This window comes from Antechinus flavipes, chromosome 5, assembly GCF_016432865.1.
Source record: "Antechinus flavipes isolate AdamAnt ecotype Samford, QLD, Australia chromosome 5, AdamAnt_v2, whole genome shotgun sequence".
NCBI lineage: Eukaryota > Metazoa > Chordata > Mammalia > Dasyuromorphia > Dasyuridae > Antechinus > Antechinus flavipes.
In genome coordinates, this window is record NC_067402.1 from 243,567,508 (window position 1) to 243,586,081 (window position 18,574).

The window sequence follows — 18,574 nt, forward strand, 5'->3', positions numbered from 1 at the left end:
GGCCCTTTATTACATGTAATTTTTATTGCATTATCAGCTGGAAAAGATGCATTTACTATTTCTGCTTTTCTGTATTCGATTTTGAGTATTGTATGTCTTAACACATGGTCAATTTTTGTGTAGGTTCCATGTACTGCTGAGAAAAAAAAAGTATATTCCTTTCTGTCCCCATTCAGTTTTCTCCAAAGATCCATCATATCTAACTTTTCCATAATTCTATTTATCTCCTTATGTTCTTTCTTGTTAATTTTGTGGTTTGATTTATCTAGTTCTGAGAGAAGAAGGTTGAGATCTCCCACTAGTATAGTTTTGCTGTCTATTTTTTTCTTTCAGCTTTCTCAAATTCTCCTCTAATAACTTGGATGCTATACTACTTGGTGCATATATGTATTGATATTATTTCATTATCTATTGTGCCCTTTAGCAAGATGTTGTTTCATTTGTACTTTAGATTCTGCTCTAATATTTTCTGCATAATAGATTCTTCTCTAGCCTTTTACTTTGTATGTATCATTCTGTTTTAATGTGTTTCTTATAAATAGAATAGTGTAGGATTCTAGGTTTTAATCCAATTTGCTATCCACTTCCGTTTTATGGGAGAATTTATCCAATTCATATTCAGTTAATATTACTATCTATGTATTTCCCACCATCTTATTTTCCCTCTGTTGTACTTTTCTCTTTCCTTTCCCCCCTTTCCTTCCTCAACAGTGTTTTGCTTCTGACCATCACTTCCCTCAATCTTCCCTCCACTTTTACAGCTCCTTTGTCTTTCTTATCCCTTGCCCCTTCTGTTCCTACTTCTGTTGTCCTTTTATTACCTCCCCTTTTCTTTCCCCCTTTTCCTCCTATTCCTCTATAGGATGAGACAAGTTTCTATATTAAACTAAATATGTCTGATATTCTCTCACTGAGTCAAATCTGCTCATCCCCTTCCCTTTTTTCCCTCAACTGTAATAGGGTTTTTTTTGTCTCTTCATGTGATGTAATTTACCTCATTTTATCTCTCCTTCTGTCACAATCCCTTTTCATCCCTAGTTTTTTATTATCATCAAAGTAAAACCAAATTATTCCTACACTTTTTATGCATACACCTAACAAAAAATACAATTCTCAAGAGTTAAGTAAATCATCTTTCCATATAGGAATGCAAACATTTTAATCTTTAGGAAATGCAAAATGCAGGCAAGCAAAAATATAAGGATTGGAAATTCAATGTAATGGTTCTTAGTCATCTCCCAGAATTCTTTCGCTGAGCGTAGCTGGTTCAGTTCATTACTACTCCATTGGAACTGATTTGGATCATCTCATTGATGATGATGGCCAGGTCCATCAGAATTGATCTACAAATTTCTTTAAGGCAACAGGAAAAAAAAAAAAAAACCTAAGTTCTCTTTGGCTTGTAGAAACTCTACACAGTGTCTATGGAAACACTAAATTGGTATGTATAGACTCTCTGTAGACAAATAATGAAGTGATTTTTTTTCCTTCCCTTTTTACCTTTTTTGCTTCTCTTGAGTCCCATATTTAAAGATCAAATTTTCTGTTCAGCTCTGGTCTTTATATCAAAAATAAACGAAAACTCCTTATTTCATTGAATTTTCTACCTTTTTTCCCTAAAAGATAATGCTTAATTTTGCTGGATACTGGATTCTTGGCTGCAAAATCCCCTTGCCCTCTAGAATATCATATTCTAGGTCCTTCCATTCTTTAAAGTAGAAGCTGCTATGTTTTGGGTAATCCTGATTGTAGCTCCTCCATATTTAAATTGTTTCTTTCTGGCTGCTTGCAGTATTTTCTCCTTGATCTGATAATTTTGGAATTTAGCTACAATAATCCTTGAAGTTTCCATTTTGAGGTTTCTTTTAGAAGTTGATCAGTATATTCTTTGAATGGCTATTTTATCCTCTGGCTCTAGGATATTAGGGCAGTTTTCCTTGATGATTTCTTAAAAGATGTCATCTATTGTGATTATCAGGTAGTCTTTGTGGCCTTTTGGTCAGGTAATTCATTTGTCTCCCCTGGATCTATTTTATAGATCAATTGTTTTTCCAGTGAAATATTTTACATTTTCTTCTATTTTTTTTTTCATTTTTCAGATTTTGATTTTTGATGTCTCATTAAATGGTTGGCTTCCATTTATTAAATTTTAAATTTTAGTGAATTATTTTCTTCAGTTAGCTTTTTAACCTCCTTTTGCATTTGGTCAATTGACCTTTTTTTAATAATTATAACTTTTTATTGAAAGAACCCATGCCTGGGTAATTTTTTACAACATAATCCCTTGCACTCACTTGCACACATTTCCCCTCCTTCTCTCCACCCCTTCCCCTAGATGGCAAGCAGTTCTATTCATGTTAAATATATCACAGTATATCCTAGATACAATATATGTGTACAGAACCGAACAGTTTTCTTGTTGCACAGAAAGAATTGGATTCAGAAGGTAAAAATAACCTGGGAAGAAAAACAAAAAGCAAACAGTTTACATTCATTTCCCAGTGTTCTTTCTTTGGGCGTAGCTGCTTCTGTCCATCATTGAACAATTGAAACTGAGTTAAATCTTCTCTTTGTCGAAGAAATCTACGTCCATCAGAATACATTCTCATACAGTATCATTGTTGAAGTATATAATGATCTCCTGGTTCTGCTCATTTCACTTCAGTTCATGTGAGTCTCTCCAAACCTCTCTGTATTCATGCTGCTGGTCGTTTCTTTCAGAATAATAATATTCCATAACATTCATATACCACAATTTACCCAACCATTCTCCAATTTATGGGTATCCATTCATTTTCCAGTTTCTAGCCACTACAAAGAGGGCTGCCACAAACATTTTGCCACATACAGCTCCCTTTCCCTTCTTTAGTATCTCTTTGGGATATGAGCACAATAGTAACACTGCTTGATCAAAGAATATGTACAATTTGATAACTTTTGGGGCATAATTCCAGATTACTCTCCAGAATGGTTGGATTAATTCACAACTCCACCAACAATGCATCAGTGTCCCAGTTTTCCCACATCCCCTCCAACATTCATCATTAATTTTTTCCTGTCATCTTAGCCGATCTGACAGGTATGTAGTGGTATCTCAGAGTGGTCCTAATTTGCATTTCTCTGATCAATAGTTATTTGGAACACTCTTTTATATGAGTGGAATGGAAATAGTTTCTTTTTTTTTTAATGGCAAAAGGGAAGTTTTATTGGCATTACAGAAGTCAGCTTTTTTTTTAATCTTTTTTTTTTAATTTTTATTTAATAATTACTTTATATTGACACTCGTTTCTGTTCCAATTTTTTTTCCCTCCCTCCCTCCACCCCCTCCCCTAGATGGCAAGTAGTCCTTTATATGTTGGATATGTTGCAGTATATCCTAGATACAATATATGTTTGCAGAACCGAACAGTTCTCTTGTTGCATAGGGAGAATTGGATTCAGAAGGTATAAATAACCCGGGAAGAAAAACAAAAATGCAGATAGTTCACATTCGTTTCCCAGTGTTCTTTCTTTGGGTGTAGCTGCTTTTGTCCGTCATTTATCAATTGAAACTCAGGTCTCTTTGTCAAAGAAATCCACTTCCATCAAAATATGTCCTCATACAATATCGTTGTTGAAGTGTATAATGATCTCCTGGTTCTGCTCATTTCACTTAGCATCAGTTCATGTAAGTCTCGCCAGTCCTCTCTGTATTCATCCTGCTGGTCATTTCTTACAGAACAATAATATTCCATAACATTCATATACCACAATTTACCCAGCCATTCTCCAATTGATGGGCATCCATTCATTTTCCAGTTTCTAGCCACTACAAACAGGGCTGCTACAAACATTTTGGCACATACAGGTCCCTTTCCCTTCTTTAGTATTTCTTTGGGATATAAGCCCAATAGAAACACTGCTGGATCAAAGGGTATGCACAATTTGATAATTTTTTGGGCATAATTCCAGATTGCTCTCCAGAATGGTTGGATTCGTTCACAACTCCACCAACAATGCATTAGTGTCCCAGTTTTCCCGCATCCCCTCCAACATTCATCATTATTTTTTCATGTCATCTTAGCCAATCTGAATGTGTGTAGTGGTATCTCAGAGTTGTCTTAATTTGCATTTCTCTGATCAATAATGATTTGGAACATTCTTTCATATGAGTGGTAATAGTTTCAATTTCATCCTCTGAAAATTGTCTGTTCATATCCTTTGACCATTTATCAATTGGAGAATGGCTTGATTTCTTATAAATTTGAGTCAGTTCTCTATATATTTTGGAAATGAGGCCTTTATCAGAACCTTTAACTGTGAAGATGTTTTCCCAGTTTGTTGCTTCCCTTCTAATCTTGTTTGCATTAGTTTTATTTGTACAAAGGCTTTTTAATTTGATGTAATCAAAATTTTCTATTTTGTGATCAGTAATGGTCTCTACTTCATCTTTGGTCACAAATTTCTTTCTCCTCCACAAGTCTGAGAGATAAACTATTCTATGTTCCTCTAATTTATTTATAATCTCGTTCTTTATGCCTAGGTCATAGACCCATTTTGATCTTATCTTGGTATATGGTGTTAAGTGTGGGTCCATGCCTAATTTCTGCCATACTAATTTCCAATTATCCCAGCAGTTTTTATCAAATAATGAATTCTTTTCCCAGAAGTTAGGGGCTTTGGGTTTGTCAAACACTAGATTGCTATAGTTGATTATTCTGTCTTGTGAACCTAGCCTTTTCCACTGATCCACTAATCTATTTCTTAGCCAATGCCAAATGGTTTTGGTGACTGCTGCTTTATAATATAATTTTAGATCAGGTACAGCTAGGCCACCTTCATTTGATTTTTTTTTCATTAATTCCCTTGAGATTCTCGACTTTTTATTGTTCCATATGGATTTTGTTGTTATTTTTTCTAGATCATTAAAATATTTTCTTGGAAGTCTGATTGGTATAGCACTAAATAAATAGATTAGTTTAGGGAGTATTGTCATCTTTATTATGTTCGCTCAGCCTATCCAAGAGCACTTAATATTTTTCCAATTATTTAAGTCTGACTTTATTTGTGTGGAGACTTTTTTATAATTTTGCTCATATAATTCCTGACTTTCCTTTGGTAGATAGATTCCCAAATATTTTATGGTATCAACAGTTATTCTGAATGGAATTTCTCTTTGTATCTCTTGCTGTTGGGTTTTGTTGGAGATGTATAAAAATGCTGAGGATTTATGGGGATTTATTTTGTAGCCAGCTACTTTGCTAAAATTATGAATTATTTCCAATAGCTTTTTAGTAGAATCTCTGGGGTTCTCTAGGTATACCATCATATCATCTGCAAGGAGTGGTAGTTTGGTTTCCTCATTGCCTACTCTAATTCCTTTAATATCTTTCTCGACTCTTATTGCTGAGGCTAGTGTTTCTAATACGATATTAAATAATAATGGTGATAGTGGGCAACCTTGCTTCACTCCAGATCTTACTAGGAAAGGTTCCAGTTTTTCCCCATTGCATATGATGCTTACTGATGGTTTTAAATATATGCTCCTGACTATTTTAAGGAAAAGTCCATTTATTCCTATGCTCTCAAGTGTTTTTATTAGGAATGGATGTTGGATTTTATCAAATGCTTTTTCTGCATCTATTGGAATGGAAATAGTTTCAATTTCATCATCTGAAAATTGTTGATATCCTTTGACCATTTACCAATTGGAGAATGGCTTGATTTCTTACAAATTAGAGTCAATTCTCTATATATTTTGGAAATGAGGCCTTTATCATAACTTTTAACTGTGAAAATATTTTCCCAGTTTGTTGCTTCCCTTCTAATCTTGTTTGCATTAGTTTTGTTTGTACAAAGGCTTTTTAATTTGATATAATCAAAATTTTCTATTTTGTGATCAATAATGATCTCTAGTTCATCTTTGGTCACAAATTTCTTCCTCCTCCACAAGTCTGAGAGGTAAATTATCTTATGTTCCTCTAATTTATTTATAATCTCATTCTTTATGCCTAAATCATGGACCCATTTTGATTTTATCTTGGTATACGGTGTTAATTGTGGGTCCATGCCTAATTTCTGCCATACTGGTTTCCAGTTTTCCCAGAAGTTTTTGTCAAATAATGAATTCCTTTCCCAAAAGTTAGTATCATTGGGTTTATCAAACACTAGATTGCTAATCAATTGAACTTTTAAATGAGTTGTTTTGTTCATTGGGTATTTTTCCCTTTCACAATTTCTGTTTTTCAAGGATTTTTTTTTCACCAAATCTAGTTTTTAAGGAGTGGTCTTCTTCAATTTCTGTTTCCTTTTCCTGAGCTCTCATTTCCTTTCCCCATTTTTCTTCTCACTTTCTTTTAAGATTTTTAAAATTCTTCCAAGAAAGCCTTGTGACATGGAAACTAATTTATATCACACTTTGAAGCTTCATTTGCTGATGTTCTGTCTCAGGTCCTCAGGGTTTGAAGTCTGTTCTTCTTTGTCTCCATAAAAACTATCTATGATGAGAGCTCTTTTTGCTTTTTTTGCTCATTTTAAAGGTTGAAGTATACTCTTATGTTTGAGAGAAGTTATCCCAAACTTTCTTTGTAGGGGACAGTAACTTCATGCTGCCTGGCATCAGTGTTGTGGGTTTCCTTCTTATGCTGGACAGGAATGGTCAAGTCCCTCTTTAATGCTGGGGTTTGAGGGCTCACAATTTGCCTTGTGTAATTGTGCTAGAGATCTCATAGCTAGTCTGCTGATCCACTGGTTTCTGAAGCAGGATAGAACAGCAAATGTTGCTGTATTTTGGTTAAGAGCCTCCTACTAGATTGATTGTGCAAAAGCCTCTCCATCCTAGGTTTTCCTGCCCTGCACTGAACTGTGTCTGTGCTGGGCTGCCATCTCCTTTACCTACCTTCCTGATTAATAAAGACCTTTCCTGAAGTTCTTCCAAAATATCTTCTGCTGGGAATTTATTGCACTCCAAATATATGTGGGTTCTGCCACCCTAAAACTCATTTAGAATTTTGATCTGATATTGATCGGAGGGAAACTAAGACAAAGACCAGTCTACTCTCCACCATCTTGTCTATGCCTTCTCCTTTGCCTTTTTTATGAATTAAATTGAATGTCATATAGCAAGAACAAGAAAAAAAAAGAAAAATTACCAACTTATATGCCTCTTAGCTATGTAAAATTTATGTGAGAAAAAAGTATACTAAAAAATATGGCAAGGCCAGTCTCAAGAGACATCAAGAAGGCTATGATCATACTGTGAAAGGATGACAAACGAGCCCATCAAAAATGACACAAGCCATAGATTCTATGGTAGAATCAGTGCGATGAGTGAATGCAGTACTTCTAGAATGGAGAATTCTTGTCCTTTTCCTCCTCTTCTTTCTCTTCTTCCTACATTTTTTTTTCTTTTTCTTCCTCCCTCTTATTTTCTTTTTTCTCCTCCTTCTTCCCCTCTCCTTTCTTCCCCTCCTTCTTCTTCCTTTTTTCCTTTCCTTTCCACTTTTCCTCCTTTCCCCTTCTCCTCCTCCTTTTTCCTCAATAGTAGTAATAATAAAGATGATACTAATGCCTAGATGCTATATTGTTTGCAATAATAAAAAAAATTCTTTTTGTAAGTAACAGCAACTGAAAGTTGTTTGACAATGTGTCTTTATTAAAGGTTAAAAATATGATCAATGTAAATTAGATATATGACCCTTGGCAAGTTAATTAGTTTCTCTGGGCCTCGAGCAGCTTTCCAAGACCATATGTAGCAGAAAAACAAGATTCCTAGAGGTATTTCCATTTCCATGAGTTACCTACATAATAAAGTTATAGGCCTGGTCCATATAATGTATGTACTTGAAATGAGTAAGAAGCTACTTTACAGTCATAAAGGAACCCTATAAAGAAAACTGTCCCTAAAGCTAGCTAGTATGTAAAATAATCCTATCAAGGCTAATGAAACTGAGAAATGAGAATTCACATACCATATCAGCAACTGCCATGTGGTTCAACAGACCAAGTGTTACTCAATAATGCAAGACAAATAGGTTTCTGTGATTACAGACAGAGGTTGATCTCTTCGCTAAGTTCAAGTCATTCTTGAGAGAATATGACAATAGTAATATAATTTAATAGCCTTTCCTAGGACATCCATGGTATTGACTGCAAACAGAAAGTAGTAGGCTGTCTTAGCTGTTGTTATCAAGCATTAGAGAGAGCGAAGAAATAAGAAGATGGATTTTTTCTTCCTTTTCAGGGCTATTAAACGTAGTAGAAACTGCTTGATCTTTGAGAATTATTATCTATTTCTCAGAGGAAGGATTATGTGAATAAACTTGGGGAATGTGAAAGAAGGGGAAATGTTAGACCTGTGGAATTGGAGCAGCATTTTTATGTTCTTGCCAGAGTCAGTGGAATGGAAACGTCTTTGATTAAGGACTTACTTGATGATAAGGTTTAGGGAATGCTGAGTGCTTTGGGATAGGGATAGGAACTGCGCCTTGGATTTCAGTGCTAAAAAAAACTCCCAAAAAGGGAAATGTCATACAGCTAATTGTCTTGAAGATGGATTTGAATTAAGGAAGAGTCTCCCTAACTCCAAGATCTTTACTCTATCCACTCTCCATGATTGCCCCACATCCCATGGTGTTGTATCTTTAAGCAGGGATACTGTGTCAAGTGGTGGCCATACAACTACAGAGTGTTGTATAGTCCTTTGTCCTCAAACTTTAAATCTTAAGAAGGGGAACAATACAGAGAGGACTAGTGGCCAGAGAATGTGATTCTGATTAGGGAAATCATTATGTGGTGAATGGAGTTAGACCAACCATTTGTCATGTCCTTCCTAGAATGCTAATATTGATTTGATAAACTTCCCCACAGAAAAAGTAGAACCAATATTTGCATGGCAGGTAATTGGTAAACAAATTAGAGTTGATTGGGTGTTTTCAATACTGTCTACATTGCCTTCTTTTTCTAACATTTGTTGTGGAACATTATTAAAAGAAGTCACAAACCAAGGTGTCTGTGTCTGCTCCAAATTCATTCATTCATTTATTTATTTGTGAGGTATGAGGTATGGGATTAAATGACTTTCCCAGAATCACACAGCTAGGAGGTATTAAATGTCTGAAGCTGAATCCTCCTGATTTCAAGGCTAGTGTTCTACACATCTAGCTGCTCTTACAAATTTATTTTATGTTATCTCAATTACACCATCAGAATTGTCAGACCATTTATTTCCCTAATTCTCTCCTCAGAGTTCCATACTTCTACAAGAGTGAAATTAATATTTGCAAAACATAGTTCTGTTCATATCTCTCATCTTTTTAAGAAATTTCGATGGCTCCATCTTGCCACTATAATAGAATCTGAATTCCTTAATTCTGGATTTAAAGATTTCACAATCTGTCTTATAGCCTGACCTTAAAGACCTCTTGAATTCAGTTTATTTATAATTTTGTCTGTTTTTTTCCCCTTCATGATATTTTTCTTGTTTTCCCCCAGACTTGACTTCATGTTTATAACTCTTGAATCTCTACTTCCTTCAGTGCTCATTTCATATGTCACCTTTTATAGATGTTATAGTCTCTTGTCACCAATACCCTTCTCCCTCCCATGGAATTACATTATAGTTCCCTTGAGTATATTTTGTAATAACTTTTTTGGATCTATGTTGTCTTCTTCCCTCTACCCATTTTGAAACTATGTAAGTTCCTTAACATCAGAGAACAAAATTTTTGTCTCTCACACCCAAAATAAATACTAGAAAGTCATTAAATGCTTGAGGAATAAATAAGAAAAGCTCTTTGGTTTTAGTTCTGTGTTTTTTTTTTCTTTTTCTTTCCTTCATTCTTTGTTAAAGAGAGTGGTTTTCATTGAAATAGGGTTTCCTAAAATATTTTCTAACTGACATGGTTCATTTTCCTCAAAACAGAAAGTTTAAGCATTTCATGTGGAATTAATAACAACAGCATCAATAATAACATTAATATTTGTAATTTAAATAGCATATTAATGACTACAAAGTACAAATATTTTATCCTCGCAACAACCTTGGGAACTAGGTACTTTTTTTATTCATATATTACAGATAAAGAAACTGAGGCTGAGACATTGTGACATGCCCAAAATTGTCATACATTTTTATTTTGATCTTGTCTTCCCTATTAGACTGTAAGTTCCTTGGACTGTCTTTTGCCTCTTTTTGTATCTCCACTGTTTAGCAAAGTGTCTAACAAATATTTATTATTAAATCTCTCAAGGGTTCTTTCATTTTATACTGTTTCTCCAAACCTAACACAGTTCTTTATACATAGCAGATATTTAATAAATACATATTGACTTGAATTTATTTATTCAAAATCCATTATCTTATTTGTGTTCAGCCCATTTTAGAAAATTGGATAAAATTATTTGCAAACATATATATATATATATATATATCTTCATGGCTGACCTTTATAATTTAAAGGATAGAAGGGAAAATATAGTTTTAATAATTATAATAAATCCAACCTATTATGTATATATATATATAATATATATACACACACATTTGTATATATATGTATATATGTTAATGGTTTGTATATGTTATATATGATAAAATAACAATACATCAGATAATATATATGCTAAAATAACATCAGATAATTTGTTTTATGCAATTACTATAATAATAATCTATATAGCATATGTATTTAATAATGATTGTATTTGTAGTCAAGATTTGCAAAGTACTTTAAATATATTCTCTCATTCAGTCTTCTATAAGGTCGCTGAGAGGTAAGTGCTGTTATTATGCTAATTTTTCAGATAATGAAACTAACTAAGAAGGGCTAACTTATTTGTTTAAGGTCACATAGATACTCTCTTGTCCAAGACAAGAGAGTAAATCTTGCTACAGTTACCAGCCCTGGAGTCTTGCAAATCACTTAACCCAAATTGTTTTGCCAAAAAAAAAAAAAATGGAATAAGGAAAGAAGGAAGGAAGGAAAGAAGGAAGGAAGGAAGGAAGGAAGGAAGGAAGGAAGGAAGGCAGGCAGGCAGACAGGAAGGAAGGAAGGAAGGAAGGAAAGAAAGAAGAAAGAAAGGAAGGAAAAAAGAAAGAAGGAAAGAAGGATGGAAGGGAGAGGGATCCTATTATTGAATGCAAAAATTTTAGAACATTGATTTTTGTTTGTTTTAATCTCTTACCAAATGGAAATTTGGGAATTCATCATCATGACAACATTTATATTATGGTTTGCAAAGTGCTTTTAAAATGTTAAATAATTTGATTTGTACAACAATGTAGATACTATTATTGACCTCATTTTATAGATAGGGAAAGTGAGGATTAGAGAAGTGACTTGTGATTTATCTATATATCTATGAGATGTCTGAAGCCCCATTTTAACTCAATATTTTTGATTGCAATATCTGAGCTACTTTCACTGGGCTACCAAAGGTCTTGGTAATTAAAGATTAAAGGCAATCATTCTATGTTATGATATCCCATGTTTAAGACAATTTAAACAAAGAACAATATGTAATCCAAATTGTTTTTGTTTCATGCCTCAATTTTTTTTCCTTTTCCTTCTCTTCCCCATTCTTTTTTCTCTGTCCCTTCCTTTCCTCCCTCACTATTCCTTTTCTTTCCTTTCCTTGTAATTGAATCTGTGGAAAAGTGTTTTAGCTATGAAGAAAAAAGTCATTTAAATTAAACAAAAATTATTTTGCTCTAATGTGCCTTTCTTTTCTTCTTTATTTTTGGACTGCTTAAATTGTTTTTAAATGCTAAATTCCACTTTATAGTAAAACCACAGTACTGTAGCTTTTTTCCATGGTGGATTACAGATCAGTTTGGCTTTCAAGTTAGACAGATATGGACTTGGGAGGCACATTGTATCCGCCTTAGGTCAAGTTCCTTATGTTCCAGCATAGCAAAAATTGAATTGCCAAATATTTTTATTGGCTTGTCACCTTTACTATTGTAAAAACATTAATTCAAGTATCTATTAAAACCAGATCCTTGAAGGCTTGAAAATTAAACTCTTTTGTATGTAATTGATCTGCTTAGGTCCTATTTTGTACTTCGATTTCAAATTCAGTGAGTTAGATATTAGTGTTTTTAAGTTTATTGTAAATGTTCCTTTTGAAAAAAAAATTTCCTGACTTATTTGATGTATATGTTCTATTTTTTTACAGTTAAGGAAATGAATTTATTAATTTGAAATTAACATAATTTCAGTAATGTTTTAGTGTCTTTTTATAATTAGACTGTATTATAGAAATCATTCAAACATTATTTAGGAAGAGAAAGACTCAAAAAGATTATTTTTAGTATTAAATTATCTAGAAAAGGCTTAAAAGAGAGGCATTAAATATTCTTTAGAGATGATGTCAATAACAAAAACTAAGGCTGGTGGTGTAGTAACCTTTGTCTGGTGCCATTTAAAAAGCCTTTAGCAAGTTTCCATGCTGGACATGGATGCTTTTTTTTTTCCATTATTGCTTTTTTCTTTGACACATAAGATGTTTTGATTTCACAGTCAAAGAACCAGGGCAATGTCAGGACACCATCCAAAAAATCCTTGTCACTATCCAAAAGCTAAGAAATAAAACCATCAAGGATTTCATCGAAACTAGCAGAAATACTTCTTCCACACAAACTGAGGAGCATTTACAATATTTTTGTTAAGCTGGTCAAAGCACCAGGAATAATTGTTGCAACATAAAAGACATATCTAAGGTCAGATTTGAACTCAGGAAGATGAATTTTTGACTCCAAGCCCAACATTCAATTCACCATGCTACCTAGTTGCCTGAGAGTCAATTATGGCATATACTTTAGTGGGCCTTTTTTTTTTTTTCTCTTGGAGCTTGATTCTATCACTATTATTGTATTAGAGTATTATCAGAAAAAGCTGGCTTCTAAGTTAAAAAAAACTTGAGTTCAAATTCCACCTCAAACACTGAATTCCACTCTAATTCTGAGGAAGTCAATATTTCAGTACCTAGGATTTTCTAAGCCCATGAATTGGAGTGTTATGGGCTTTATGGAACCTATGATTAATATCCCAGTTCCATGTAATCATATACAACTTTGTGGTCATTGTTACTCCTCCCTTTTCTTTACTATCCGTATTCAATAAGAAATGTCTTCTTAATTCTAATTACTAAATATCTCTCCTATACATCCAGTTCTTTCGTTTGAATTGTAATCATTTTCATTCATGTACCCACCACATCTCTCCTGGATTTCTGCAGTCCTCACATAATTGGACTTTATTTTCTCCCTCTGGTTCTTCATATCTTCTTTCAGACAATAACCAAATTAATATTTCTAAAATGCACACCTGTGTTATCACCTTGTTCAAAAATTTTAAGTCACGCATTCTTTTCTCTAAGACAAAATAAAACAAAACAACAAACTCCTTCGTGTTCCATTTAAAGCTCCTTACAATATAGCAACTTTTTAAAAGGATGATTTTACATTATCCTCCCCACTCCCTAACACATACATTCTTTGTATTGCCAGAATTAATTATTTGGTTTTTCTCATAAATGACATTCCATTTTTGTGATTCACTGAATTTATACTGGTTGTCCATGTATGAAATGTTTTTCTATGTCTGTTTCACTTTTTTGTTTCTCAATTTCCCATTAATGTTCAGCTCATGTTAAAACTCATTTTAGGTTTTTCCCTTCCTTCCAACTTGTTTTCTTTCCTTCCTTCCTTCCTTCCTTCTTTCCTTTCCCCCTTTCCTTCTTTTCTGAAGACCTATTTTGTCATTTATTAAATATATAAAATCTAAAATCACTGAGGACAGCAACATTAATAGTGGGAGTCAACAGCTTAGGAAGGCATTCTAATGATAAGGTCATTGATCATTTGATGTATGGAGCCTCTTCTTCAGGGGGCAGAATATCTTGATTCCAGAATTATCATCCATGATTTTACAAAGTAGAATTCTTGATTTCATCAAATTCTTGAGGATTCTAAGTACCAGAAGAAGCACATTGAAATGTTGATTCCACTTCATTATTCTAACAGTTGTCACTCATGATTCTTGAAGTAGCAAAAGTCTTTTTTTTATTTTAGAAAGTATAACAAAAATTTCAGAAGTGACATTTTAAAAATAATTTTGAATATTTATTAATTTATTTTGTTTTTGCATAATTTTTATTTTCCAAATATTTATCTGACTTTTCCCTTTCCAAGAATAACATTCTTTTCAATGGAGGGGTGGGGGGATACAGATAGAAAGACAGAGAAAGAGGGGGGCAGAAAGAGAGAGGGTAGGGAAGAGAGACAGACAGACAGAGAGACAGAGAAAGGAGTTGTGGAAAACTAACATAAACCACACCTTTGCGAACATGAAAGAATTCACCAAGACCAGATGTGCTCATGATAACTACACAACATTGAATTGTGTGTCTGTACCCATGTGAATTTTCATTTACATTGTTGCAGTTCTTACATAATTATTTTTGTGTGTTTGTTCTTATTTCATTTTGTTTCAGTTCAGAGAAATCCTCCTACATAGCTCAATAGACTTCATATTCATTGTTTCTTATGGAATAATAATACTACATTACATTATCATATTACAGTTTGTTTAGCTCTTCTCCCATTAGTGGGCATTTGTTTTATCTCTAGTTCTTTGATATTAACTAAAACAAAGTTGAATGATATTTATAGAAAAACTAAACTAGTATTGTTTTTCTCATAATATGTACTTTTATGGTATTTTTATATCCTATAAAATTAAGGGATTGGAGTGGACTAGAAAATCGCTTTAGTCATAGTGTTCTGATTAGAAGGAAAAAAACCCATCATGGCATATGCACAGAAACATTGCTGGGAAAGCGAGCCTATGGTGATCAGGAGAACTGAGTTAGCAGCAATAAAATTATTTTAAATCCAAGTGGTGAAATTTGAATATCTACATTTTTACATGACTTTCTTATTATGAGAATTACAGTATGAAGATTTTCAGTAGCATATTCAACAAAATTAGATGATATATGGGATATTACCCTTTTCTTGAAAACATTTGGGATAAGTTTAATAGTTCCTATAATGACCAATTTGGTTAAAGTGATTATATAAGATTCTTGATATATCTTCTCCAAGATATGACATTCCAACTAAATGACTCAATCAGGATCATATAGCTAATGTGTTACAGAATTTGAGAACCCAAAGGGATCTCAGCAATGATTTGGTCAAAAGAAATATCTACTGACATACCTGACTTTGGTCTTCAAGTCTGTGTCTGAAGACCATCCCCACACATCCCTTCCCTGCTTCCCCATCATAGGAAATTGCAAGAAGGTAGTCTTGAACACAAAATTTTTGGTTCAAACTTTTTTTACTTATTACATTTATATTTTAATTTTCTTGTCTTTAATTTTGATTTGAAATTATTTCAAACAGAAATAAACAATTTAATGCACAGAGTGCCAGATTTGTAGTCAAAAAGATTTGGGTTCAAATTCTCTTTATCCTGACTGTGTGAGCCTAGAAAAATCCATTAATCTTTCAGAGTTGTAGGCAATCCCTAAGGTTAATATTTGCAAAGAAAGTGATTTTTTCCATGGATAGATGAAATTTCCTTATCTGGAAGTTCCATATACTAATGATTGGTTGGTATAGTCTTATGTAAGTATATCATGGGGATCTAAGATAGCATTCTGTACACAGAATATATTCAATTCCTCATTTCTCTAACTTGAACTAAGATGTAAAGAGGCATATGACATTGCCAACTACCATGAGTATTATAGTTATAGTTTTCTCTTCCAGATCACAACTTTTCCCATAGCAGTTCTGATACATCTTGGTTGTTACAAGAAATTAAATCGCAATGTTTCAGGAGTTTCATGGAAGCCACAGAAGATAGATTAAAGCCAGTAGATGACATAAAAATATTTTCATTTAAAATTGACCAATACATGGACCCACACAACACCGTATATCAAAATAAGATCAAAATGGGTGCATGATTTCGGCATAAACAACTAGATTATATCTAAATTAGAGGAACATAGGATAGTTTATCTCTCAGACTTATGGAAGAGGAAGAAATTTATAACCAAAGATGAACTAGAGACCATTATTGATCACAAAATAGAACATTTTGATTACATCAAATTAAAAAGCCTTTGTACAAACAAAACTAATGCAAACAAGATTAGAAGGGAAGCAACAAACTGGGAAAAACATCTTCACAGTTAAAGGTTCTGATAAAGGCCTCATTTCCAAAATATATAGAGAATTGACTCTAATTTATAAGAAATCAAGCCATTCTCCAATTAATAAATGGTCAAAGGATATGAATAGACAATTTTCAGATGATGAAACTGAAACTATTTACACTCATATGAAAGGGTGTTCCAAATAACTATTGATCAGAGAAATGCAAATTAAGACAACTCTGAGATACTACTACACACCTGTCAGATTGGCTTACAGGAAAAAATAAAGATGAATGTTGGAGGGGATGTGGGAAAACTGGGACACTGATGCATTGTTGGTGGAGTTGTGAATGAATCCAACCATTCTGGAGAGCAATCTTGAATTATACTCCAAAAGTTATCAAACTGTGCATACCCTTTGATCTAGCAATACCCCAAAGAGATACTAAAGAAGGAAAGGACCTATATGTGCCAAAATGTTTGTGGCAGCCCTGTTTGTAGTGGCTAGAAACTGGAAAATGAATGGATGCCCATCAATTGGAGAAGGGTTGGGTAAATTGTGGTATATGAATGTTATGGAATATTATTATTCTGTAAGAAATGACCAGCAGGATGAATACAGAGAGGCTTGGAGAGACTTACATGAACTGATGCTAAGTGAAATGAGCAGTACCAGGAGAACATTATATACTTCAACAGTGATACTGTATGAGGATGTATTCTGATGGAAGTAGATTTCTTTGACAAAGAGAGCTAACTCAGTTTCAATTGATCAATGATGAACAGAAGCAGCTACACCCAAAGAAAGAACAATGGGAAATGAATGTAAACTGTTTGCATTTTTGTTTTTCTTCCCGGGTTATTCCTACCTTCTGAATCCAATTCTTCCTGTGCAACAAGAGTACTGTTTGGTCCTGCACACATATATTGTGTCTAGGATATACTGTGGCATATTTAACATGTATAAGACCGCTTGCCATCTGGGGGAGAGGGTGGAGGGAAGGAGGGGAAAAATTGGAACAGAAGTGAGTGCAAGGGATAATGTTGTAAAAAATTACGCAGGCATGGGTTCTGTCAATAAAAATGTTATTAAAAAATTAAAAAAATAAAATTGATCAATATATAACCTATGATCAAATATTTAACCCAAATTTAACAGTACAGCACTGTGTTCTGCACCCTTTCCCCCAGCTTCCCTCCCCTTTCTCTCTGTTCTTATTCTCTCCCTGTTAAATCCCAGTCTTTATCTTTACTCTTCTCTATTTCTGCTTTCCACTCTATCTTTCACTATTCCCTTTCTTGCTAGCAAAGTTGGTAATTATTATGGTTATTAATGATGTCATTTCCTTAGTAATTAGTATCCTTATCAAAATCTTGTTATTCAATCAACTAGACCTTGCTCTATTTCTTTAAATCACAACCAACCAGAATTCATCTCTCCTGAAATTTCTTCAGCTAAAAGCTCTATTTTTCAGGTATTAGTGTTCCCAGATGTGTTTCTTCTTTATTTGAGTTTTCATGATATATTGGTTCATTCCATATATTTTCTCTAATAAGTGAAGTTTAAATTTATTTAGAGTTTTTTTTTCTTGTTGATTTTTCTATCCATTATGGTTGACATATGTTATATTAATGAGTTGGAGGGAGCGATGTTGGAGTGGGATAGGAGTGGGTTGAAGAAGACATGTTAGGAAAACCCAACAACTACTTCAAAATAAAATTTATCTCATAATGGATTTAATACATTTTTATCCTTTTAAATAAAATTAGTTTGGTGAATCAAAGTTGTTTCACTATTGTTTCATCTGAAAACATATTGTTCAGAGTAAAGTATTTAATAATCTGAAAAAGCAAAATCTGAGTTTGCTTCCAACTGTTCTTGAGATAAGTTTTTTTTGTTGTTGTTGTTTTTGTTTTGTGTTGTTTTTTGGTTATTGGTTTTATTTGGTGAAAAATACTACAAATGAGATGAGTAACAATAATGTTAGTACATTCATCCCAACAAATAAATTGAATAAACATATTTATAAAGAGAATTATGGTGGAAGGTAGATAATGGAATGCATATAGCACAGAACTTGGAATCAGGAAGAGCTAAATTCAAAATCTAGCCTTATAATATATTATTAAATCTTTGATGTGAATAAGTCACTTAACCATTATCTGGCTCAATTTCCTCATATCTATTATCCTGTTGTCTCATATTAAATGAGATAATATTTGAAAAAAAATATATCACAAATCTTAAAGCACTATATAAGTGGTAGCTATTTTTACTAGTGGTTGATATGTTTGTGGGCAAATATACATATATACATGCTGAAAAGCAGACAAAAATAGGCTTTATTTCTGAAGTGGCAATTTTGGGGAGCAACTTAGTTTCCAAGATGGTTTCATCAGAATTGCTTAAAGAGGTTTAGTG